This window comes from Mauremys mutica, chromosome 3 (genome assembly GCF_020497125.1).
Source record: "Mauremys mutica isolate MM-2020 ecotype Southern chromosome 3, ASM2049712v1, whole genome shotgun sequence".
Taxonomy (NCBI): Eukaryota; Metazoa; Chordata; order Testudines; family Geoemydidae; genus Mauremys; species Mauremys mutica.
This window is the reverse complement of record NC_059074.1, coordinates 10,238,779-10,264,583: the sequence shown is the minus strand read 5'-3', so window position 1 is coordinate 10,264,583 and position 25,805 is coordinate 10,238,779. Positions and strand designations below refer to the sequence as shown.

Here is a 25,805-nt window from a genome sequence, read left to right as displayed (position 1 = left end):
TCAAGAGGTCTCCACTGTAAGAGCACCTTTGCAACATAGATGCATTAATTTGACAAAGAATATATCCAGAGTAAAGGACACAATGCTAATATAAGACCAAATCCTAGTGGTAGACAGTCAATAATGTCAAGAATTTGGCCTTCAGAGGCTCAATCCTTTAAATGCTTACATACATGAGCAATTTTATTCAGTGGAACAGTCCCTTTACTCTTCCACATGAGTAGCCCATTCCATGGGGCTAGTTGTGTGAGTAGAGTGATTCATATACATGTTTTCAGGATCAAGGTTAGCTCCTATCTCCTAAACTTAAAAATAATGGGATGAATCCTGATATCCTTTCATAAAATCATAGGATTGGAAGGGACCTCGAGAGGTCTTCTAGTCCAGTCTCCTGCACTCAAGGCAGGACTACGTATTATCTTCTAGACCAGTGGTCCCCAACCTTTTCGTCTGGCGCACCAGGGCGGCGGTGGAGCATCCGCAGAAATGCCGCCGAATTTCAGCGGCATTTTGGCGGCGGCGCCTCTCAATGACATCGCTTCCCACCACCAAGTGACGTCGTCGAGAGGTGTCGCTGCCGAAACACCGCAGAAATTCGGCGGCATTTCAGTGGATGCTCCACCGTCGGACAGGACATGGGCGCATTTAGATGCCCCTGCGGGCGCCATGGTGCTCACAGGCACCGCGTTGGGGACCCCTGTTCTAGACCATTCCTGACAGGTGTTTGTCTAACCTGCTCTTAAAAATCTCCAATGACAGAGATTCCACAACCTCCCTAGGCAATTTATTCCAGTGCTTAATCACCTTGTCAGGAAGTTTTTCCTAATGTCCAACCTAAACCACCCTTGCTGCAATTTAAGCCCATTGCTTCTTGTCCTATCCTCAGAGGTTAAAGAGAACAATTTTTCTTCCTCCTCCTTGTAACAACCTTTTATGTACTTGAAAACTGCTATCATGTTCCCCTACCAGTCTTCTCTTCGCTAGACTAAACAAACCCAATCTTCCCTCATAGGTCATGTTTCCTAGACCTTTAATAATTGTTGTTGCTCTTCTCTGGACTGTCTCCAATTTGTCCACATCTTTCCTGAAATATGGCACCCAGAATTCCAGTTGAGACCTAAGCAGCGCAGAGCAGAGCAGAAGAATTACTTCTTGTGTCTTGCTTACAACACTCCTGCTAATACATCCCAGAATGATGTTTGCTTATTTTGCAATGGTATTACATTTACTTCAGACCATTTCTCCAGTTTGTCCAGATCATTTTGAATTGTAATCTTCCAAAGTACTTGCAACCTCTTCCAGCGTGGTATCGTCCACAAATTTTATATGTGTACTCTCTATTCCAGTGATTCTCAAACTGTGGATAGGGATCCCAAAGCAGGGTCTCAAACTCAATTTAACTTAGGGCCAGTGCCAGTCCTCAAATCCTCCCAGCAGGCCAATAATGTCACTGAAGATGGTGTTCAGAAAAGAAAACATTTATATTGTATTTTTTATTTCGAATTTCTTAGAAATAATAAAACTGTCATACAACTTGATACAATTCTTCACCTGCCAGAGAGTTTTTAGTGTTTGCCAGACACCTGGCAATGCTTCAGTTCTGTCAGTTTGTTGATGTTTGGCCTCAGTGACTGAGCAGTTGAAACCTTCAGGACTGCAGCCAGGTGTGCGTCAGATAGTTGTGTTCAGTATTTTGACTTGTTTATATTCATTGTGGGAAAAAATGATGCTGCCTCTGTGGCTGACTCTGCCCAGCAACTAATGATGATATCGCTGTCCCTCTCCCCCAGCCAATGGGAGCTGCAGGGGGCAATGCCTGCAATAAACATTGCTGGCAGCGGGACTGCCTGCGTCTCTCCTCCGCGGGCCGCAGTGGGGAGGTTCTTGGGCCGCAGATGGCCCGCGGGCCGGGACTTTGAGACCTCTGCCCTAAAGTGAGCCGTGATCCAGTTTTAACAGGGTCGCCAGGGCTGGCGTTAGACTTGCTGGGGCCCAGGGCTGAAGCCCGAGCCCCACCGCCTGGGGCCAAAGCCCGAGTCCCACTGCCAAGGGCCAAAGCTCCAGCACAAGTCCTGCCGCCTGTTGCTGAAACTAGAAGGCTTCAGCGCTAGGTGGCAGAACTCAGGTTACAGGCCCCACACCCTGGGCTGAAGCCCTGGGGATTTGGTTCCGGTCCCCCAACCCAGAGCAGTGAGGTTCAAGCTTTAGCTCCCTCACCCGGGGCAGCAGGGCTCGAGCTTTGGCTTTGGGCCTCCTGCCAGGGGTGGCAGGACTCAGGTGGGCTCAGTCTTCGACCCCCCCCACTCCTCGGGTCTTGTAGTAATTTTTTTGTCGGAATGAATTCAATGAAGTTTGAGAACCCCTGCTCTATGTCATTGTCTAAATCACCGAAGAAGATATTGAACAGAACCAGATCCAGAACTGATCCATGCAGGACCCAACTTGATATGTCCTTCTAGCTTAACTGTGAACCTCTAACAACTAACTACTCTCTGGGAATGGTTTTCCAACAAGTTTTGCACCCACCTTATTGTAGCTCCATCTAGATTGTATTGCCCTAGTTTGTTTATGAGAAGGTCATGCAAGACAGGATATACCACATCTACCACTTCTCCCCTATCCACAAGGCTTGTTACCCTGTCAAAGAAAGCTATTAGGTTGGTTTGACACAATTTGTTCTTGAGAAATCCATGCTGACTGTTATTTATCACCTTATTATCTTTGAGGGTCTGCAAATGTATTGCTTAATTATTTGCTCCATTATTTTTTCAGGTACTGAAGTTAAACTGACTGGTCTGTAAATCCCCGGGTTGTCCTTATTCCCCTTTTTATAAATGGGCACTATATTTACCCTTTTCCAGTCCTCTGGAATCTCTCCCGTCTTCCATGACTTTTTGAAGATAATCACTAATCGCGCAGATATCTTCTCAGTCAGCTCCTTGAGTATTCTAAGATGTATTTCATCAGGCCCTGGTGACTTCAAAACATCTAACTTGTCTAAGTAATTTTTAACTTGTTCTTTCCCTATTTTAGCCTCTGATCCTACCTCATGTTCACTGGCATTCGTTAAATAACCTATCTAAACTTTTTGGTGAAAACTGAAACAAAAGTCATTTAGCACTTCTGCCATTTCCATGTTTTCTGTTATTTCCCCCCTCCTCATTTCTCAGTCCTTACTCAATAAAATCTGAATAAAGACTTTAGGATTTGACCTAATACTAATTACTACTTATAAGTAATAATTAATAAACTACAATAAGGCTGTTCATCATATATTAAAATATAATCCCATTTTAACGCCCTTATCCCTGCTAAGGAGCATAAGAACATAGGAACGGCCATACTGGGTCAGACCAAAGGTCCATCTAGCCCAGTATCCTGTCTTCTGACAGTGGCCAATGGCAGGTGACCCAAAGGGAATGAACAGAACAGGTTATCATCAAGTGATCCATGCCCTGTCACCCAATCCAAGCTTTTGGCAAACAGAGGCTAGGGACACCATTCCTGCCCAATAGCCATTGATGGGCCTATCTTCCATGAATCTATCTAGCTCCCTTTTGAACTCTATTATAGTATTGGTCTTCACAACACCCTTTGGCAAGGAGTTCCAGAGGTTGACAGTGTGTTGTGTGAAAAAATACTTTCTCGTGTTTGTTTTAAACCTGCTACCTATTAAAGCAGAACAAAGGCTTTAAAAAGCAGAACAATTAGAAATATCAGATACAGTCTGGCTAAAATATTTCAAGAACTTACAGAGGTAGTGCCATTTTAAAGGCTGCCTCTGAATGGTGACAGTGAATATAAATGCAAAGGCTTGAAAAAGTCATGTTTTCAGTTTTTGTTTTTTAAATGGTGGGGGGAAACTGATATGCGGTAATTATAGTCTTCATGGACTGCTTAATAGTATATTCTGATAGGTAGTACATATTTTCCTCAGCTAATTGGCAAAGTTATGTGTGTGAGGATGTTTTAAAAATATGGTGCTGGTGAAAGTGGCAATGGTTAGAGTCAGGCATAGAACAGATACATGCTGGGCAAGTTTCCTCATGCAGCCAACTTTGCCAATGTGACACTCAGATAAAGAAGTCAGCACTATACAAAAATCAATGCAGTCCATGTAAAAATGGATTCAAAACTGGCTAAGTGATAGATCACAAACAATAAATATAAATGGGAAATTGTCATCCAATGGAGTTGTTTCTAGAGGCATCAGCAGGGATATGTTCTTGACCCAATGCTATTCAATAACTTTATCAATGATCTAGAACAGTGGTTCTCAAACTAGGGCCGTTGCTTGTTCAGGGAAAGCCCCCAGCGGGCTGCTTTGTTTACCTGCCGCATCTGGCCAATGGGGGCTGCGGGAAGGGCGGCCAGCACGTCCCTCAGCCCGCACCACTTCCTGCAGCCCCCATTGGCCTGGAGCAGCGAACCACGGCCAGTGGGAGCCGCGTTCGGCAGAACCTGTGGATGCGGCATGTAAACAAACCGGCCCGGCCCGGCAGGGGCTTTCCCTGAACAAGCGGCAGCCCTAGTTTGAGAAACAACTGACTTAAGGGATCACTGAACATGAGCCTCCTGTTAGGTACTGTAGCTAAGAAGGTAAATGAGCTCCTTGAATGTATAAATAGAGAAATATTAACGAGGGTGGTGTTATTAACTACTTATACAACTTTAGTGAGACCATTACTAGTTATACCACGTTCAGTTCAGGCATTCACATTTCAGAAAGGATGTTCAAAAATTGGAAAGTTTTCAGAAAAGAGCTACAAGAATAATTCGAGGACTAAAAGGCATGCTTCATTGTGAGAGACGTAAGAAGCTCAATCAATTGAGTTGATCAAAGAGAAGGTTAAGAAATGTCTTGATCACAATCTACAAGTACCTGCATGGGGAAGAGATTTCTGATAGCAAGCAGCTCTTTAATCTAGCAGAAAAAGGCATAAAAAAATCCAATGGTTGAAAGCTGAAGCTAGACAAATTCAGATGAGAAATAAGGGATACATTTTAAGTGAGACTAATTAACCTCTGGAACAACCTACCTATGGATATGGTGCATTTTCCATTACTTGAAGTCTTTAAATCAAGATAGGGTGTCTACCTAAAGATATACCATAATTCAACCAGAAGTTATGGGCTTGATGCAGAAATTATTGCATGAGGGGTTTTGGTTTGTATTGTGCAGGAGGTCAGAGTAGGTGACCACAATGGTCCCTCCTCACCTTGAAATCTATGAACTCAGCTTGCCCTGTACCACCACCTCCTACTCAAGGGCCTCTCCTGAACAGGAATTGTCAGTAGTACTAGCAGCTTTCTAATGTGACCAATTACCTACTAAGTTCTAGGCAAGTTATTTTCTCTTGTAATTTAAATAGATTTGTAACTAGGTCTCCAGAGGTGAAAAGTGAATGCACTAGCCAACTGTGCCATGTAGACATAATTCTAAGGTATAATACAGATTCTGTGTATAGATCCATCTCTCTCTCACGTGTCACTGCTGCTGATATTGTTATTTCTAATGTATTTTATATGTGCGGCCTTTGTTGTCAAGGGAGCATCACTGATTTTTAAAGCCCTTTGGCAACTATTACTTGTTGAAATCCATTAATCCACTGAGTAACAAACGAGGCAAGAAATTCAATTTACTAAACAACTGCTGTAGGATGATTGATCTTAATAATCCTGTCTTTGTTTAAGAGAAGATATACTAAATCAAAAAATGATGGGAAATGTGCCATTTAAGTATCCCACAATGTTATCTGTGGTTAACTCTGTTCTCTTTTCTGAGCAGAGTCTTAATTGCTTTGTCCATCATGACATTACAGCTCTCTGTCTCTTTCTGTCAACATAATAATATACTGTGTATATGTAAGACTTCAGATACAAATTCAAAAATATGAACAATTAATGTACCGGTAATAGAAATGCTAACACTATTGGAAGAGACTTTGTACTAGTAATTCCAAAGCAGGTCTTATTTTAGCTTTTTTAAAACTCTTTGCCATTGATTCTAGCAACACCAATGCTTTATACATGTGAGATTTAAAATGAGGTTTTGGTTAAGGTAATCACAAATTGAACATGAGTCAACAATGTGATGCAGTTGCAAAAAAGGCTGTTACCATTCTAGGGTGTATTAATAGAAGTGTCATATTTAAGACACGGGAGATAATAGTCTTGTTCTATTCAGCACTGATGAGGCCTCACTCAGAATACTGTGTTCAATTTTGGGCACTGCATTTTAGGAAAGATGTGGACAAACTGGAGAGAGTCCAGAGGAGAGCAACAACAATGATAAAAGGTTCAGAAAACATGACCCATGAGGAAAGGTTAAAAAAACTGGGTACAGTAACTCCTCACTTAAAGTCGTCCCGGTTAACGTTATTTCGTTGCTGATTAATTGGAGAACATGCTCATTTAAAATCACGCAATGCTCCCTTATAACATTGTTTGGCAGCCGCCTGCTTTGTTCACTGCTTGCAGAAAGAGCAGCCTGTTGGAGCTAGTGCTGGGGGCTTGGAACCAGGGTGGACCAGCAGCCCCCTTTCAGCTCCCCGCTCTCCTAAGTTCCCTGTGCGGCAGCCATTCAGCAGGATATCAATTGCCAGCAGTTCCGCTGTCCCTCCCCCCACTGCTGTGTGCTGCTCCTGCCCCTCTGCCTTGGAGCTGCTCCCCGGAGCCTCCTGCTTGCTGTGCAGGGGAGGGGAAAGAAGTGGGCTAATGTCAGGGTGCCTCCCTCCCCCCTGCTCCTGTCCCCTGCTTACCCCATCTCCACAGAACAGGGGGGACATGATAGGGCTCAGGACGGAGGGAGTTTGCTGGCAGCAGCTGCTGTCTCAACTTCCTGGTCTACTTAAAAAGGCAATCTACTTAGAGTGGCAAAGAATCCTGTGGCACCTTATAGACTAACAGACGTTTTGGAGCATGAGCTTTCGTGGGTGAATACCCACTTCGTCGGATGCAAGTAGTGGAAATTTCCAGGGGCAGGTATATATATGCAAGCAAGAAGCAAGCTAGAGATAACGAGGTTAGTTCAGTCAGGGAGGATGAGGCCCTGTTCTAGCAGTTGAGGTGTGAAAACCAAGGGAGGAGAAACTGGTTTTGTAGTTGCAAGCCATTCACAGTCTTTGTTTAATCCTGAGCTGATGGTGTCAAATTTGCAGATGAACTGGAGCTCAACAGTTTCTCTTTGAAGTCTGGTCCTGAAGCTTTTTTGCTGCAGAATGGCCACCTTAAGATCTGCTATTGTGTGGCCAGGGAGGTTGAAGTGTTCTCCTACAGGTTTTTGTATATTGCCATTCCTAATATCTGATTTGTGTCCATTTATCCTTTTCCGTAGAGACTGTCCAGTTTGGCCGATGTACATAGCAGAGAGACATTGCTGGCATACTTAGAGTGGTACAGCGTACTTAAAGAGGCAATACTCATCTATCTCTCTCTCACACACAGAGGGTGTGTGTTTCTGTCTGCCATGCTGTCTCCCCTCCCTCCATTCGTGCTGCCTTGTAGAGTGTGAGGCAACAATTAACAACAATGGGTTAACCCTTGAGGGCTCAGCTGAGTGCTAGTTCATCATTTAGCAGTAAGGCATTCCCTGGGAAATATCCCACCCTGTGACTCCACCACCTCAAGCTTCACAATCATCATTGCTGTGTACAGTATTAACTTGTTTGTTTAAAACTTATACTGTGTATACATATATAATATAGTCTTTTGTCTGGTTAAAAAAAATCCTTGGAACCTAACCCCCCCTATTTACATTAATTCTTAAGGGGAAATTGGATTTGCATAACATCATTTCGCTTAAAGTCGCATTTTTCAGGAACATAACTACAACGTTAAGCGAGGAGTTACTGTATGTTTATTCTTGAGAAAAGAAGACTGAGGGGGGAAAAGTCTTCCTCTTTATAACAGACCTTAACATATTTGAAGATGATTAATTGTTCTCCATATCCACTGAAGACAGGACAAGAAATAATGGTCTTAATCTACAGCAAGAAAAATTTAGATTAGATATTTCTAACTATAAGTGCACTTAATCTCTAGAATCAAAGGGGTATCCGTGTTAGTCTGGATCTGTAAAAGCAGCAAAGAATCCCGTGGCACCTTATAGACTAACAGATGTTTTGCAGCATGAGCTTTCGTGGGTGAATACGCTTATTCTTAAGCTCTAGAATAAGCTTCCAAGAGAATCTCCATCACTGGAGGTTTCTGAGGACAGGTTGGACAAATACCTGTCAGGGATGGTCTAGGTTTACTTGGTCCTGCCTCAGCACAGAGGGCTGGACTTCATGACTTCTCAAGGTCCCTTCCTCCCCTACATTTCTATGATTCTATAATGGGTCAGAATTTCATTTTAGTTACACCAAAGGGAATCCACAGTAACTTCACTGATATCAATGAGTTACTCTAGGTTTACAATGGTGTGAATGAAGTCAGAATATGGTCTAATGCTTGTACATGTCAGGAAGCCACTTCTCAAGGAAGCATTCAAAGACAAGGAGAAGCAAACACCCCTTCTTCACAAGTAGTTGTAGTTTCAATGTCAGCCCAAGACCTATATTATCCAATACGGGAAAGTTTATAACATATACAAATATGAAGATTTTTCCACACACACACATTTAACACACTCCCATGGACACATGAAGAAAATTCCTAACCACAAACCTCAACTCCTTAAGGAGATCTAAACTATCATACTCATCCCCTGTACTAAAGAACAATCTACCTCTCTCAGTGTAGCTCTTCTCTGGCTCCCTTCCAGCTTCTTCAGTGACAATTTTTATCATCTAAGCTGTAAAATATCATTTGCTCTTTAAGACACAGTTACATGTCAGGGAGAAGCTTCATTTCAAAATGAGGAATTTCAGACCTGAGTCTGTAGAACTTGTTGGTAAAACAGAATAATAATAAAATACCCGGGGTAAAGCCATATCATCAGAATACACCTATCACCTCCCCCTCAAGTTCTGATGCCTCACGTTAGAGAAAAGCTTGGAAACCCATAATGACAAGCACACCAATGCAAGCCAGCAGTCTGCAAATAAGGAGTAAATTTTTAACAGTGAAGGTAATTATCCATTGGAACAAGTCACTGGCCATTTTAAAACCGAGATTGGATGGGTTTTTTCCTAGAAGATCTGATCTGGTTCAAACAGGATTTATTTTGGGGAAGTCCTGTGACCAAGCTCCCTAGGCAATGCATGGGGAGAATCAGGATTCTAAAAGGGGATTCATAGAAGGCAGCACACTGAGCAGGGTGCCACCTAAGCTAGCCAGTAAGAAATTCCAAACAGGGGTGTGTGTCCTAAGACCCACCTCTTAAAGGGACTTAAGCACCTAACTGCAAATCAGAGGGACACGCCTATCTCCACTTGGGATTCACATCTGTGGACACTATTGTGGAGCTAGGTGTGTAAGCCAGGTCAGTTGTTTTTCAAGAAAAATGGAGGAGTGTCCTAACACCGTTTTGCACAGGGTTTAGGGCATTCATACAGGAGATGGAAGCCCCAGGTTCAATTCCCCTCCTGCTTGAAATGGAAAAGAGATTTGAATGCAGGTAACCCACTTCCTAGGAAAGTAGTCTAACCACTGAGCTATGGGATATTGTAAGGCCAGCCTCTCTCTATCTCTCCTATTGGACTTTTCCACTGTGTAGAAATAATGACATATTCATTGAGCCCACACAAGAATGACTCTAGAGCTCAGAGATTAGGGCACTGACTTGAGAGGTAGGAGACCCACAGTACAGTCCCTCTGCTCCAATTCATAGGTGTACATAGCGGCATAGCTTCAACAGGAGACAGTGAGAGAGACCTGCTCCAGACTATTGCACAGCCTAGTGGTTAGGGCACACTCTGGAAAGTGAGAGATCCAAGTTGAAATCCCTTTCTTTCACAACGTCAGAGACTTCTTGATTCCTGCAAGAGAACTATATAGGCATTACCACTACTAGTATCATAGCACCTAGGAGTCCCAGTCATGAGCCAGGACCCCACAGTGCTAGGCAGTGTACAAACACAGAACAAAAAGTCAGTCCCTGCCCCGAAGAGCGTCCAGTCTAAGTAGAAGACAAGAGATGGGAGTGTACAAGGACACAATGAGACAATATTGTTCAGCAAAACAATTCCTAGAGCAGATCTTTTAGAAAAACATCCAATCTTGATTTTAAAATGGCCAGTGATGGAGAATCCACCACAACCTGTGGTAAATTGATCCAATGATTAATTACTCACACTGTTCAAAATTTACACCTTATTTCCAGTCGGAATGTGTCAAGTTTCAATTTTCAGCCACTGGATCATGCTATACCTTTCTCTGCTAGACTGAAGATCCCACTACTAAATATTTGTTCCCCGTGTACATATTTATAGACTGTAATCAAATCACCTGTTAACTTTCTCTTTGTTAAGCTAAAGAGACTGAGCTCCTCGAGTCTCACTATAAGGTATGTTTTCTAATCATTTAATCATTCTCGTGGCCTTCTCTGAATCCCCTCTGGACAGAGTATTCCAGCAGTGGTCGCACGGTGCCAGATACAGATGTAAAATAATCTCTCTACTCCTACTCAATATTTCCATTTATACATGCAAGGATTACATTAGCTGTGTTGCCCACTGCTTTACATTGGCAGTTCATGTTCAGCTGATTATCCACAACAATCCCCAAATCTTTTTCAAACATTGCTTCACAGGATTGAGTCCCACATCCTGTAAATATGGCCTACATTCTTTGTTCCTAGAGGTATACATTTATATTAAGCCATATTAAAATGCATACTGTTTTCTTGTGTCCAGCTTACTAAGCAATCCAGATTGTTCTGTGTTGGTGACCTATCCTGTTCATTATTTTCCACTCCCCCAATTTTTGTGCCATCTGCAAACTTTATCGGTTATGATTTTACATTTCCTTCCAGGTCATTAATAAAAATGTTAAATAGTACAGGGCCAAGAAACACACCTGTTAAGTGATTATTCCCTGTTTACAATTACATTTTGAGACCTATCAGTTAGCCAGTTTTTAATCCATTTAATGTGTGCCGTGTTAATTTCATCTTTTTGTTTTTAACCAAAATGTCATGTGGTACCAAGTCAAATGCTTTACAGATTTCTAAGTATATTACATCAACACTATTACTTTTATCAACCAAACTTGTAATTTTAACAAAAAAAGATATCAACTTAGTTTGACAGGATCTATTTTCCATAAGCTTGATTGACATTAATTATATTACCCTTCTTTAATTTTTTATTAATTAAGTCTCATATTGACAGCTCCATTATCTTGCCCAGGACTGATGTCAGGCTGACTGGCCTAAAATTACCCAAGTCATCCTATTTACACTTTTTAAATATTGGCACCACATTCTTCATTCTTAGCATTCTTCAAGTCTTCTGAAATTTCCTCTGTGTTCCATGACTTATTCAAAACCAGCCTTAACAGACCAGTGAGCTCCTCAGCCAGCTCTTTTAAAACTCTTCAATAATAGTTATCCAGACCCGCTTATTTAAGAATATCTAACTTTAGTAACTGCACTTTAAACATCCTCCTGAGATACTTTCCTATGTAAGTAGTTGCTGTTGTAATCATCAAGAGGTTATGAGATCATGAACTGTAGGGGATGCATTCACAAGACAACCTCTCTATCAAGATATGGTCCACACTAAGAAAACAACTGAGAACCATTGCTACTACATAACTAGTTCCTATATGGATCCATCAGAATGCAATCTAGGTAAGTGAAAATGCCCCCTTGCAGTGTGATAGAATGTTTGTCTGTTATGCGGAGGCTGAAAAATCCTCATGACTGATACCAAGGTTGGAAAACAAAGCCCTGTACTCGTAATGTGGGTGAAAGAGACAGAGAGGCAAAGAAATCTGACACTGAATACTGAAATCTGAATCTGGCCCAGGAAGTATATGAAGTTCACCAGCATGACTGTCCTGTTAATGGAAGAATAGAGCTTCATCAAGAAATGTTTGACCTTGATAAATCAATTCAAATTGCTGAGATTTAGCAATGGACTTTCCAGTGCGGTTCTGTCTGAGCAGACAATATTATTTCAATAGGCAGAACTCTTGAAAAGGGACCAGAAATAATTCCTTGTAAAATAAAATAAGCTATTATCTACTTTAGAGCACTTACAGTTTTGATATTCAAGTCAAGTCAAGATTATTAATCGCGACTTGGCAATAGGTCAATGTGCCAAAACCAAAATATATTACAATAAAACGTAAAACTAATTTTAAAATATTAAAATACATATAAAATAGATTTAAAAGAGCATAAACCAAGCAAACCGTTGATAATCACTGTGCAACTTGTGCCTTTTCCTTATTTTAGTGGCTGACCATACAAATAGAACTTCTTTGACATATCAGAAACATGTCAGAGAACAAACTGTCAGAGGGGTAGCCATGTTAGTCTGTATCCACAAAAACAACGAGGAGTCCGGTGGCACTTTAAAGACTAACAGATTTATTTGGGCATAAGCTTTTGTGGGTAAAAAACCACTTCTTCAGATGCATGGATTGAAAATTACAGATACAAGCATAAATATACCGGCACATGAATAGAAGGGAGTTACCTTACAAGTGGAGAACCAGTGTTGAAAAGGCCAATTCAATCAGGGTGGATGTTGTCCACTCCCAATAATTGATGAGGAGGTGTCCAAAACAAACTAGTGTTTTTTGACTGGATGGAATTTTATACTGTATCTGAGATGAATACTCTCCAAAACTCATCTGTCTGACAGGCTGATGCTTGTAAAATCATCTAGATTCTTCCTTGCTTCGGAGAAATGATATGGCCCATAAATGGATACTATTTTGTGGTCCCATTTTCACAGGAAAATGAACACAAAACTTGATATTTTGGGATCTACTGGAGAAAAAAAATTAATAGCTATTGGCTGTAACAGACTGCATGGTACGTTACATTTTCCTTAGAAATCTTCTATAAACTCATCTAAGAGAATTACGCCTCTGGCATTCTCGAAGAAGGTTATTTCTTCACCTTTGGCAAACTGTAAGAAAAACTATCAAAATCTTCACCAAATAAAACTGCTCTGTAAATGGCATGCTGATCTGAGATTCTGCAGAAATCTCTCTGTCTCCCAGAACTGAACACTTAGATAACTCTGATTCACTGGGCAAATCTTGTATCAGTGCTAAATATGATGCATCTCTTAAAGGAGTTTGTTTTCGCCCCAACCACTCCCTGTCCCTGATATATTATCACTACTTATAAACAGCTCTGCTTTGTGCTTTGGGTATCTGGATTTTGCATATGCACACGCCCACTTAGATATATACATTTAGGCTGTGGAGCTGATTATACTCTGGCTAACTAAGCCAAAGAAAATAAAGAATGTACTCTGAAGCTGAAGGGCCAGATCCTCAGCTCATGTAAATCACAGCGTTCCATCTAAATCAATGGAGCTATGCTGATTTACACCAGCTAAAGATCTGCTTTGAAAAATCCAAAATGGAAAATAGGGTATCTGAGAAATATTTTCTTTTACTGTAAAGTGCCTACTGCAATGGGGCCAAGACTCTAATCAGGGTCATTGGCACTATCATAATAAAATACAAATAATGATAATAAAAACCAGCACCTAGATATCATATGAGCCCGTGATCCTGCAATTGAATTTACCCAGGAGTGTGCCCAAGGCATCCAGTTGCACGGTCTAGACCTAAAACAACCACAGGTAGACAGATGAGTACAGTGGTCATACTCAAAAATGCATTTCATTCTAAGATACGTTATTGGTTCCAGTCCTGTTCCCCATTTGAAAAATGAAGAATTTCTTTAAAATCAGCAGAATCTTTCAAAACAGAATGCATTTTTTAAGTGCAACAACTGTATAAGGATAAGGAAGAGCGAACATTTTTTTATTGGCCAAACCAAGGATTTCTTTCAAGAGTCAAGCTGTATCTTGTGATTTGGAAGTAATACTCATATACCACTCCTTATCGTCTTCCCATAAAGGAAAATCTAACGACGCCATTCTTCAATCTTTCAATTCTCAAAGGATCCCCAGTGTAATGGAGACAAATGACTAAAGTCTGTGACTCTCTTCAGTGCAGCTCACTGAAACTTTAAAGGGTAGTTCATAGCTCTTATTTTCATCATGAAATTTTCTCTGTGATTTATAGAGTTTTCTGGAGCCGTTGCTTCTTGCCTTACACTCACAGAAAACTGATATATCGATTGGTCATTTTCCCTTCCCCAATCAATACCTGCTGAGTTAAGACTAATAAAACTCCTTCCTGCTGCTCATCATATAATTATTTAGCAAGAATCATTTGCACCGTGTCACCCATGACTTGATGTCATCACTCACTATAATGATTACATCTACACAGTTTAAAAGTTGCCAAGGGAAACTAAAACTCTAAAGAACACATTATTAAAGGAGGAAAATGGTAACAGGAAGAGAGTTGGGTTACAATGTGGGACTGAGGGTTCCTGATGGACTTCTAGGTTCTGGGTTGCAGGGAGGATACATGAAATACAAAGTAGCCTCTTCAGTGTGCTACAGTACATTAATGAGCGGGCACGCATTTAAACTAGATTCTCACACTGTCAGCACTATACAAGGCTTACAGAGCTTTCAATTCATATGTCTTCCAGTGTCAAAGAAGAAGATGTAGGACAAGAGTTTAGGAGCTGGAACAGGATGGAAGAGAAACAAATCATTCAATTTCAGCCTCATGATTGCACAGGCTGAGAGTATTCACTATCCCAGGGCATAATTCTCCACTTCCTTGCCCAGTCAGTAGTCATTTGCACATGTGTAAAAGGAGAGCAGTACAGGTATAGAATGTTACCAAATCGGAATTGTCCAATCACACAGGGGGAGTGTTTTACATCCACTTTGCACTTAGATAAATGACTACACCATGTGTAAAGCAGTGGAGAATTGGGCCCTTAAATTCTTCCACTTAGCATTGCGGTAGCACTTGCAATTTAACCACAATATCCTCTCATGGTGGAGAGTTCAAATTACTACATTTATTTATTTGTTTATTTTAGAAAGCAAATGCTCAGTTGTTTTGAACAGTTTATTTAATTCATCCACTCCATGTTCTTGCATGAATGCTGTGTAGATTCTTGATCAAGCCTTAAGATTTCCTGGCTCCTGATGAAATATTAAAGCAAAAGCACTGGGGCCTTAGATTGCCGACTGACTGATGTAAATTAATGTTCCCGATGACAGTCAGTGCACTGCTTACTGTACGTAACACCAATAGAAGTCTGTTATTAAATTAACCCTTTGCTTAAAGCCACAGACACATCCATAAGGGATGATGCAGGCAGGGCAGAACATGTCCCCTTAATATTTCAGAGAAGACATTTTGTTTCCTTTCCAACTTTTGCCCAAGGTCCAGTTTTCATATAAAGATCCAAATCCTGAGTGAGAGCAGGAAAAAAAGATTCTTAAAAGTCTTTCTGGCTGCCATTAAAGTCCCATATGCTTTATACTTACAATAGGCTGGGGCAGTGTGATGGGGTATAGAAGCCTTGCACTGGAGAAGAAGGGGTTAAGGAGCTGCTCTGGGCCCAGGCAGCTCTGCCCTGCCACACCTGCAAGGTATGCACAGGCTGGAGGAGGAGCTTAAAAAGGGAGTGGAGTAGCTCACTTGCAGGCTGCTGGTGGAGGTAAGCAGACTTCTGCTCTTGGGCTCTGTGAAAGGATCACTATTGGCAGCCCAGCTGCTGGGGCTCCTGACTACTGATGGTCTACCCGACCTGCGGAGGGACAAGGAGTCTGGACATTTGCAAGGTTGTAAACTTATTCTTCGGTTTATTTTGTTTACATGTCTTGCCTCTTCCCTCTTGTGTGGGGAGAAGGAAGTGATCCAGGGAGGCAGCTGCATAGCACTCCATGGTTCAGGAGTTAGCCGCACACCTTTGGGCACTGGATTGGAACCTGGTGGAGAGGGTGGGCCTGATTTCCCTACCTACCCTGACGGACCTGGAGAGGAAAAGTCTATCCCTAACCCAGGACTAGGAAGACCCCATATCCCAGAGAGTCCTGACTCTGAGGCTTTGGCTGCATGAAGCCCCTTGCACAACAGTGGAACTAGCCTTTGGTGGAATCTTTATGTATCCTGGAAGGGGTGGACAAAACTTGTGGCCCAACTGGAGGGTCAAGTCACAGAAGGGCACAGGCCACTGCATGGCAGGGATGGTGTCAACAGAGGGCGACAAGCCAAAAGAGTCCTTGCCACTCCTTTGCCTGTCCATTATGTGGCATGGACCCCTTCACAGGCAGGTAAACTATGAGATGAGTGGGCTGTACTTGGGGGAAAGCTTTGAGACGTACTGTACTTGGAGAAAAGCTCTGAAGAGGGCTATTCTGGGGAAAAGCTTTAACTGGTTATATTTTCTCCTATTGTTATTTATTTTGTCTTGGTTTTGTCTATATTGCATATACTAGGGAAATGTGGTCTAGATGAAATTACTGTAAGGTGGATGCACAACTGGTTGAAAGACCATACTCAAAGAGTAGTTATCAATCGTTTGCTGTCAAACTGGGAGGATGTATCTAATGGGGTCCCACTGGGGTTGGTCCTGGGTTGGGTCAATATTTTCATTAATGCCTTGGATAATGGAGTGGAAGGTATGCTTATAAAATATGCAGATGATACCAAACTCCAAGGCACTGCAAGTACTTTGAGAGACAGGATTAGAATTCAAATTGACCTTGATAAATTGGAGAATTGATCTGAATTCAACACGATGAAATTCAACAAAGACGAGTGCAAAGTACCTCACGTATGAAGGAAAAATCAAATGTACAACTGCAAAATGGGGAATAGGCTAGGTGGTAGCACTGCTGAAAAGTATCTGAGGGTTATAATGGATCACTAATTCAATATGAGTCAACAATATGATGCCGTTGTGAAAAAGGCTAATAATGTTTAATAAGTATTAACTGGAGTGTCGTTGGTAAGATATGGGAGGTAATTGCCGTACTCTGCTCGGCACTGGTGAGGCCTCACTGGAAGTACCGTATCCAGCTCTGAATGCCTCACTCTAGGAAAGATGTGGACAAATTGGAGAGAATCCAGAGGACAGCGACAATAATAAAAGATTTAGAAAATCTATGTGGAAAGGTTTAAAAAAAAGGTGTCACCTTTAATCTTAGACAAGACAATTGAGTGGGGACCTGATAACAGTCTTCAAATATTTTAAGGGCAGTTATTAGGAGGACAGTGATCAAGTGTTCTCCGTGTTCACTGAAAGTGGGACAAGAAGTAAAGGGCTTTATCTACAGCATGGGAGATTTAGGTTAGATATTAGCAAAATCTTTCTAACTATAAGGATTATTAAGCTCTGGAATAGCCTTTCAAAGGAGGTTGTGAAAACCCCATCATTGGAGGTTTTTAAGAACAGATTAGACAAACACCTGTCAGGTTTACTGCCTCAGCACAGGGCGCTGGACTTGATGACTTCTGCAGGTCCCTTCTGGCCCTACGCTTCTATGATTTCATTGTCTTTAGTTCATTTGTTGATAAATATTACCATCAGCTTTGAGGGTTTTAGTTTTAATGTTACCACGGAACAAGCAATGGCAGATATTGTGTATGATGCACTTTTTTACCCGAATTTGCCATTGGAAACTCTGACAGAACAAATCTGTGACAGAGCCAGCAAAATATTGGAAAAGTATAATGGAGCACAACCTATTAATACTAAAAAGGAGGCTCGTGGTGTACTTGTGCTCTGTTTGATGAAGTGTAGGAACCCTGGAGTCAGGAAGCAGTGGAAGCTTCAGCTGCAATTCACAATGTTGCTGGAGGGGTGAATGATGTGGGAACACTTTGTGGTTGGTTAGCTAAAAAACTGCCCTTACAGTCTGCAAAACAAGAGGACCGGGATCATCTACATGTTTCTAATGGACATAAGGAAAAACTGGACATTACTGATAATTCAACAGCAAGGGAATTTGTCCAGAAACGTGGTTCATTGTGTTACTTTTGTAAGTGCTTAATTAGAATTTCAGAGCATTAGTGCAATATTACGTACCGTTACTGAATGTTTTTGCACAGTTTTTACTTTATATTAGTGCTGTATCAATATAAACTATTGAAATGTCAGCCTGAATGACTAGCTGCACATAATTCGATATTGTAAATTTGCATTTATTTTACAAGCCAGCCTACATGTAACAGCCTTGTAAGCTTTTATGGTGTAAGGATGTTCATTGCAATTCCAAACAACTGTACCTTCAAACACCTTCTCTGTGAGATTGATTGGCACAGGATTGGTTATCACTACAGCAAAGGCTAAATTTGATGCAATTTCCTTGTAGGCTGGTACAGTCCCATGTAGGTCTCATACACTCTTCACATGTACAGTCCATCCCTGTGGGCTGGTACAAGGCTAGATTATATACATTTGGGATTTTGTAAAGTTACTGTCAGTGACTTTGTGAAACTGAGAAGATACAAAATGGGATTTTCAAAAGCACTCAGTATCGGTCTAACTCTGTCCCCATTGAAATCAGAGTCTTACCACTGACCACACTAGAAGCAGAAATAGGCCAGCACTGAATGCTTTTGAAAATCCCGTCTGTTAGTTGTTTTTAAATTCCAATGATGGACCATTTAGTCTAGAATGCAGCATTTTACAAGAACTGTTTAGTTCTTAAAATGTAGAACTCATTTTTCTTTATGGTAGGTTTTAAACCTAATCTAGAAAACTGATGGCCATTCTGCCATCTCTCTCCCAACTTTTAATTTGGGGTTGCCCATATGCTTACTAAAAAGCAAGGGGAGGTGGGGGCAGGGAGAGGCACAGTACCACAGGTATCTCTCCTTGGCTACTACCTAAGTCTTGGATCTTCACTCCACAAAGCCAGCCCTGCTTTGCATGTCAAGGACCATGTGAGTCTTCCGAACCCCTCCACCTGCACCAAGCCCTGCACTGGATCTGGGGCAAGGAGAATCAGCAGGGACTAATGGAGAGTAATCCTTCCCCAATCCCAGAGTGACAGCAATGGAGGCTGCAGCTGTGATGTTCAATGATCATTCAGTGCATCAGGTGCTTGAAAGCGATCTGCTTTATTCTGTAACCAGTTGCAGGGAGGGCGGAACTTTGCTGTGAATGGGGGTGTGGGATAGGAGGGGGAGTGAGGGTAGCTACTGAGACATGACAAGTGGGGAGGTAGCATGCTCCAGGCTGTGAAGGGAGGTTCTGACAGTTCCTACCCAATCCTGGGCTGTGATGGGCGCTCAGCAACTCTGGGTCCTGCTCTCTCCTCTGCACCCACCACCCTACCATGCAAATACAAGTTTATGCAGGAGCAGAGCCCCCACAATTTATCCATTGCATGGGGTGCTAGCTCCCACTGCCTGCCCCTCCCCAGTTCCACCACCCTGACTGGTTCCAATTCACTGTGTAAACATGAGCTTCTGCTACACCCCACGCAGACGCTCCATCTGGGCAGCTCAGCTTTGAAAGGTACAGTCCCCAATCAACAGCAGTTGTATGTGTGGGTGGTGAATGGGAACAAGATGAGTGATGCCCCATGAGGCCATATAGTGGTGAATCCACACTATCCTAACTCTTCTGGCATATCCAGGCCCCGCTTTCCATTGTCTGCAATGCAGGGATATGAGGGGAGCCTCCTAGAGGTCCACTGCACATAGGTGATGTTCCCCTGTGCAAGTTCTAGCAGCTTGTTTCCTTCATGACTGCACAGCAGAGGGAAGAACTTTGTCCCAACAAAGGAGATGGGGGAGGGGACTTCGTTTATAGGTATGTGAGGAGTATCTGAGTAGCTGCTGGTGGTGTTTGTATTATAATTATTATTTTAAGTGGCTCCATTTCCTTAAGAAGAGGTGCTAATCTCCAGCTGATGCACTCCACTTCTGCTGCTGGAATTAATTTCCACTGAAAAAATAATTATAATGTTTAAACATTCTATGGCTACTAAGTTGGAATGGATTGAGTTGCTTCTCAAGACAGTAAAAATATCTGATCATAAAACTGGAAAGGCTGAATGGCGACTTTCTTTGAAGAGTGCTCCACTTCTGCTTTATTCTGTATTAATTCACACAGATAGAACATTGCTTAAATGTATTTTTGCACTCTCTTTGACCTTTGCGTGAAGTGTATGAATATACTTTAGCCCACAGAAATCTAGTGGTTAGTCATTCACAAGATTAGTGGAGCATGCCTATTGAACATTTCTGGCAGGCAGGATTTCACAATCCACTTTTAAATCCTAATTCATAATGCCTTTCATCCAGGAGTAGACTGAATAGAAAAACAGAATGATGAATAAATAAAAGAGGTCATCTGTACTGGTATCTATACCTGTGGCCTCCAGGCAGAGTGGGATGAAATATCTTAACAGCAGATGTTAATGCAGCTACACCACCTTGAACTATGAGCCTATCAGAGAGTGACAGCTAAACAGGGATGGGTAGGAACATTATTGGGATGAGCCCTCTAATGATGAGACCTCATAAATAATCTGGGAAAAGGGGTAAACAGTGAGGTGGCAAAATTTGCAGATGATACAAAACTACTCAAGATAGTTACATCCCAGGCAGACTGCAAAGAGCTACAAAGGGATCTCTCAAAACTAGGTGACTAGGCAACAAAATGGCAGATGAAATTCAATGTTGATAAATGCAAAGTAATGCACATTGGAAAGCATAATCCCAACTATACGTATAACATGATGGGGTCTAAATTAGCTGTTACCATTTAGGAAAGAGATCTTGGCGTCATTGTGGATAATTCTCTGAAAACATCCACTCAATGTGCAGCAGCAGTCAAAAAAGTGGACAGAAAATATCATATTACCTCTTTATAAATCCATGGTACACCCACATCTTGAATACTACATGCAGATGTGGTCACCCCATCTCAAAAAAGATATATTGGAATTGGAAAAGGTTCAGAAAAGGGCAACAAAAATGATTAGGGGTAAGAAATAGCTTCCGTATGAGGAGAGATTAATAAAACTGGGAATTTTCAGCTTGGAAAAGAGATAACTGGGGGGGATACGACAGAGGCCTATAAAACCTTGACTGGTGTGGAGAAAGTAAATAAGGAAGTGTTATTTACTCCTTCTCGTAATACAAGAAGTAGGGGTCACCAAATGAAATTAATAGGCAGCAGGTTTAAAACAAACAAAAGGAAGTATTTCTTCACAAAACACAGTCACCTGTGGAACTCTTTGTCAGAGGATGTTGTGAAGGCCAAGACTGTAACAGGGTTCAAAAAAGAACTAGATAAATTCATGGAGGATAGGTCCATGAATGTCAGGATGGGCAGGGATGGTGTCCCTAGCCTCTGTTTGCTAGAAGCTGGGAATGGGCGACAGGGGATGGGTCACTTGATGATTACCTGCTCTGTTCATTCCCTCTGGGGCACCTGTTATTGGCAACTGTCAGAAGACAGGATTCTGGGCTAGATGGACCTTTGGTCTGACCCAGTATGGCCATTCTTATGTTCTTATGACTAACTAAGAAGTAATATTGATGTACAATTAGGTTGGTTTAGTCCTTAAGTCAGTACTAAACCAATGCCTCAGTGCAGTGCCAGGGGTACTGTGCTGCTTTCAGATGTAATCTAAAAACTGAAATCTTGATTAATGTTTGCATTGCACTTTTCCTAAGAGTAAGGGTTTTAACCCTGGTTCCCTTGCCAAGCTCTAACTTGGGTAATTACATTATTTCTACCTATATTCCTGATTAAGTTCAATTTAATAGGTACAGTATTATCCATTCTTATTCTAATCCATTCTTGCTGTGCATAGCATTTGTATTTCACCTCTTCACATTTCTGTGGTGGGGGAAGCGGCTCCTATATATAATTCATGTATTAGCTTATAAAGTGCTTGAGATGCTTCAGAATGAAAGGTGCTATATAAACGCAAGATTTAGTAATATGAACTTTCAACCGTAAGCTCACTGGTTATTACACTATAATCTATGGTCCAGTGTAAATGGAATTATTTTGTATTTATTTACTTTGAATTTACTTTGAATTCATAACTTTGAAGATGGGTCCAAATGAACCCTGTAGGCATTCTAAAGGCCTCAATGAAGACTGCACATTCAAAATATCCTTTAGTGCATGTTTTACCAGAAAAGACCAATGACATTTAATGTCAGATGTCTAGTCAGCTGAGATGTAATCCTGAAATTTTATCACATCGTGCCCCATGCCTTTGCTCCACCAATAATACCAGTCTCAAGCACCAGCCTGCCTCTCAATTGTCCCTCACTTGAGGACTGTTACTACCATCTATTATTTGTATTACAGTAGCGCCTAAAGATCTCAAACATTGGGGCCCCAATTACTAAGGACTGTAGAAACATTTAGTGAGAGACATTCCCTGCCCCCAAACAGTTTACAGTCTAAATATACAAGACAGACAAATGGAGAGAGGAGAAATCAAGGCTCAGAGATGGGAAGTGTCTTGCTTAAAGTCGCAGAGGAGGTCAATGGTAGAGCCAGGAGCAGAACCTTGGCTCCCTGACTCCCAGCACAGTGCCCTAGCTGCTAGACCAGCTGCCCTCCTGTACTCCCAAGGTTAACTACATTCACCTACATTTGGTGTTCCTGAAACTGGGATTACAGAGAGTTAGTTACAGTAAAGGAAGGAGTCCCACAGTATTTAAGTTTCCTGCACAAATAATTTTTGTGTCCCTGTGATGGGGCATCTGCCTCACACTGGCCTATAAAGGGGTAATGGAGCCCTAGGGAGTCTGTGCAGAAAGCAGCTAATGAGAGAGGAGTGGCAAGGAGCAGCCAATCAGGGCTGGGCCGGCCGATATAAGAAGGGCTGCAGAGCAGAGCCGCGTCTGTTGATCCCTGAAGCTTGAGGAGGGAGGACTGGCTGCCTTGCGGGCTGAAGGTAGCAAGTCACCCTGGACAGAGCAGTGCTGCAAGCAGAGACCTGGGGAGCTAAAGGCAGCTCCTGGTGGGCTGCAGGGATCTGCAGGATGAGGCCCTGAAGCAAGGGCAAAGAGGGTGCTGGGGCCGTGGGGAAGTGGCCCAGGGAAATCTACTGAGGAGTCAGAGGGGACGCAGCAGGTGGGGGCCATCTACAGGGTCCCTGGGCCGGGACCCCGAGTAGTGGGCAGGCCCAGGTGTCCCCCCCACACACACATTGCCACTGAGGAAGTGGCCAAATAATTGGCTGCAGTTGCCACTGAAGGAAGTGGCTGGACAGTGGACTGCAGTTCCTCTGGAAGGGGGAAGAACAGGGCTGTGTGATGAAGAGGATTCACAGTCCTTGGAGTGACACAGAGCCAGGAGCAGAGGTGAGGGTGGGTGAGACATCACCAGAAGAGGGCGCAGAGCTAATTCCCAAAACAACCAGTTGTCGGTGCCAGAGTGGTGAGTCCCACCCTGTCACAGTCCCTCATTGTAGGTCTTTCTCACACATTGTTAAGAACATAAGAGTGGCCCTACTGGGTCAGACCAAAGGTCCATCTATTCCAGGATCCTGTCTTCTGACAATGGCCAGTGCCAGGGGCCCCAGAGGAAATGAACAGAATTGGGCGATTATTGAGTGATCCATCCCCTGTCATCCAGTCCCAGCTTCTGGCAGTCAGAGGCTTAGTGACCCCCAGAGCATGGTGTCTCCTGTTTGGGCCTTGGCAAGTTGAGAGGTATGACTGTCATTTTCTATGCTTCTCATACCATCTTCACGCTTTCTGCCATGCCATCCCTTATGCCTGGAATGTCCTCCTTGAACTAGTGCTCCACCCCCGCACCTCCCACCCCCTCCACACCTTCTTCTATACCTTCTGGAGACCAGGTCGACTGTGATACCTACAAGAAATCAGCCAACTAATGATCAGGTATGGGGATATAATTAAAAATATAACAACTCAGAGCTATTAAGTAGTGCTGAGAGCTGGCCTATGAGACCACGCAAACTTGTTACTGGGACCTTTCTCATGCCTCTTCCCTCTCTCCTATTGTTTGTCTTGTCTAGAATTAGACAGGGGCTGTGTCTTGGTGTGCATTAGCACAATGGGCCCAGCCCTGATTTGATCCATTAGGTGCTCCTGTAATCATAATAATTAAAAAAATAATTAATGAGTTGTCATTTGCCTTTAGTTGCAGACAAACTCTTGAGAAACCGCTCTGAAACAAGACAAGAACTCCCTTAAAAATATGCTAGGGAAAATTGCAGGCAGGGAAAAACAGTCATTTGTTGAAAATATTGTTGTTTATAAGAGTCAGCAGCTTTGACCTCTTGTACCTAATTATACATGAAAACAAAGATTAAAAGCCTACTAATAATCACTGTAAACTATGATTAATGGTGCCATGCCTCATTGCTTCAGATTTCTAGACCGAAGTACAGCTAATTCACAAGTGAGTTATCCGAGGAAGAAAAGGATGTGCAGCATTTTCTTGTAACTTTGTCTAATGCTTTCATTTTCTGTGGATTATGAACAGCCCATCCAAAAATGCTACAAGGAAAGACTTATTTTAGGTTGCTTATCTCTAGTTCTACACATATAGGGCCAAATCATTATTGACTCTAAACACCCATTGACTCCACGAAAGCTACTGAAGACAATAAGGCATTAAAAAGCCCAGATTTGCCTTTGGCGAATAAAAACCAACAAGCCTGAACAACGTACATGTTCCCCTCTTTTCCCTTTCCCCTCCCCCCTTGCCCCTGCCCACAGCATTGCAGGAATTAACAAACAAGCCCAAATGACCCCTGGGTCACTTGTGATAGAACAAAGGCATTTTCCGTGCACTGGTTCTCAGTGGTTATGGAAATCCTAAACAAAGAGCAGTCCCTCCAGGTGAGTAGCAGGTGCAAGCTATTCCACAATGTTGGAGTCACAGCATCATGTTCCTTTGGTGACAATGATGGATACCCAGATTTTTCTCTTCTCCGGGGCTGCATTTTGCTCATTCTGGAGCGACTAACAGATAAAGCTAATTGTCAGCAGCCCAGGAGGACTGGATAACACATCATTGTCACATATAAAATAAATAAACTACAATGGCTTAAAAAGCAAAATGAAATCACAACCCAATTGGACTTTTGCCCTTGAGCCAGAATTGATTCAGCGCGGCTTACTTTATAATGCAAACCATTCAGCCATCTTATCAACCACTGCGCTTGCTAACACTCTACTTCATTAAAAAGATGCAGAGTCAAATATCAGCTTCTTGCTGTGATATGAAAAAAACAGCCCCTGAACTGGAAATATAGGTCAGAAAAATACTGTTCTAATTTATTTAAATAAAAACACTAATATGCAAATTAGACCATGATAGCTGAAATTCATGAGGAAGGAAAAACAATCAAGTATTTACTTTTTATGGTATATTCAGGGTTTGGGAAAGAATAGGGAGTGGGAAGAAAAGCACATAATTCAGGCATGCTGAGATTCAGCATCTCAGTTCGCTTTGCAAACAAAGCTGGATTCTCAAAATCATGCAGGAACTCAGAATCAAAGGAAGCAGCTACTCCCTGTCCAATCCCTACTGACAAAGAATATGCTTGCTACTTTGCAACAATGTCTAGAAAATAAATACCTCCTGGATCTGTGATCTCTTCTCCAGAACGTGATGATGATGATGATGGGCAGGAGACTATAAGGCTGTGGGGTTTGCCTGTCACTAGCAAATGGCTGCACAGCACTGCGATTTAATTGCCAGGGGAAGGAGCTAGAGGAGCATGGAGACAGCAGGAAAACCTGTGTATGTTTTAAGATCCATAAGCTTTGCACCTTGGTAGTCTCTGGGATCTCTGGCCAGTGCTGGAAGCAATGACAATGGCTACCTCCTG

At 42.3% G+C, this 25,805-nt stretch overlaps 1 protein-coding gene across 1 annotated transcript in view; it reads right to left on the bottom strand.

The window, feature by feature from the left end:
* The window catches only part of MSRA (methionine sulfoxide reductase A), a 436,252-nt gene that overhangs the window by 147,032 nt on the left and 263,415 nt on the right, over window positions 1–25,805 (bottom strand). The gene's annotated exons all lie outside the window — the stretch shown is intronic.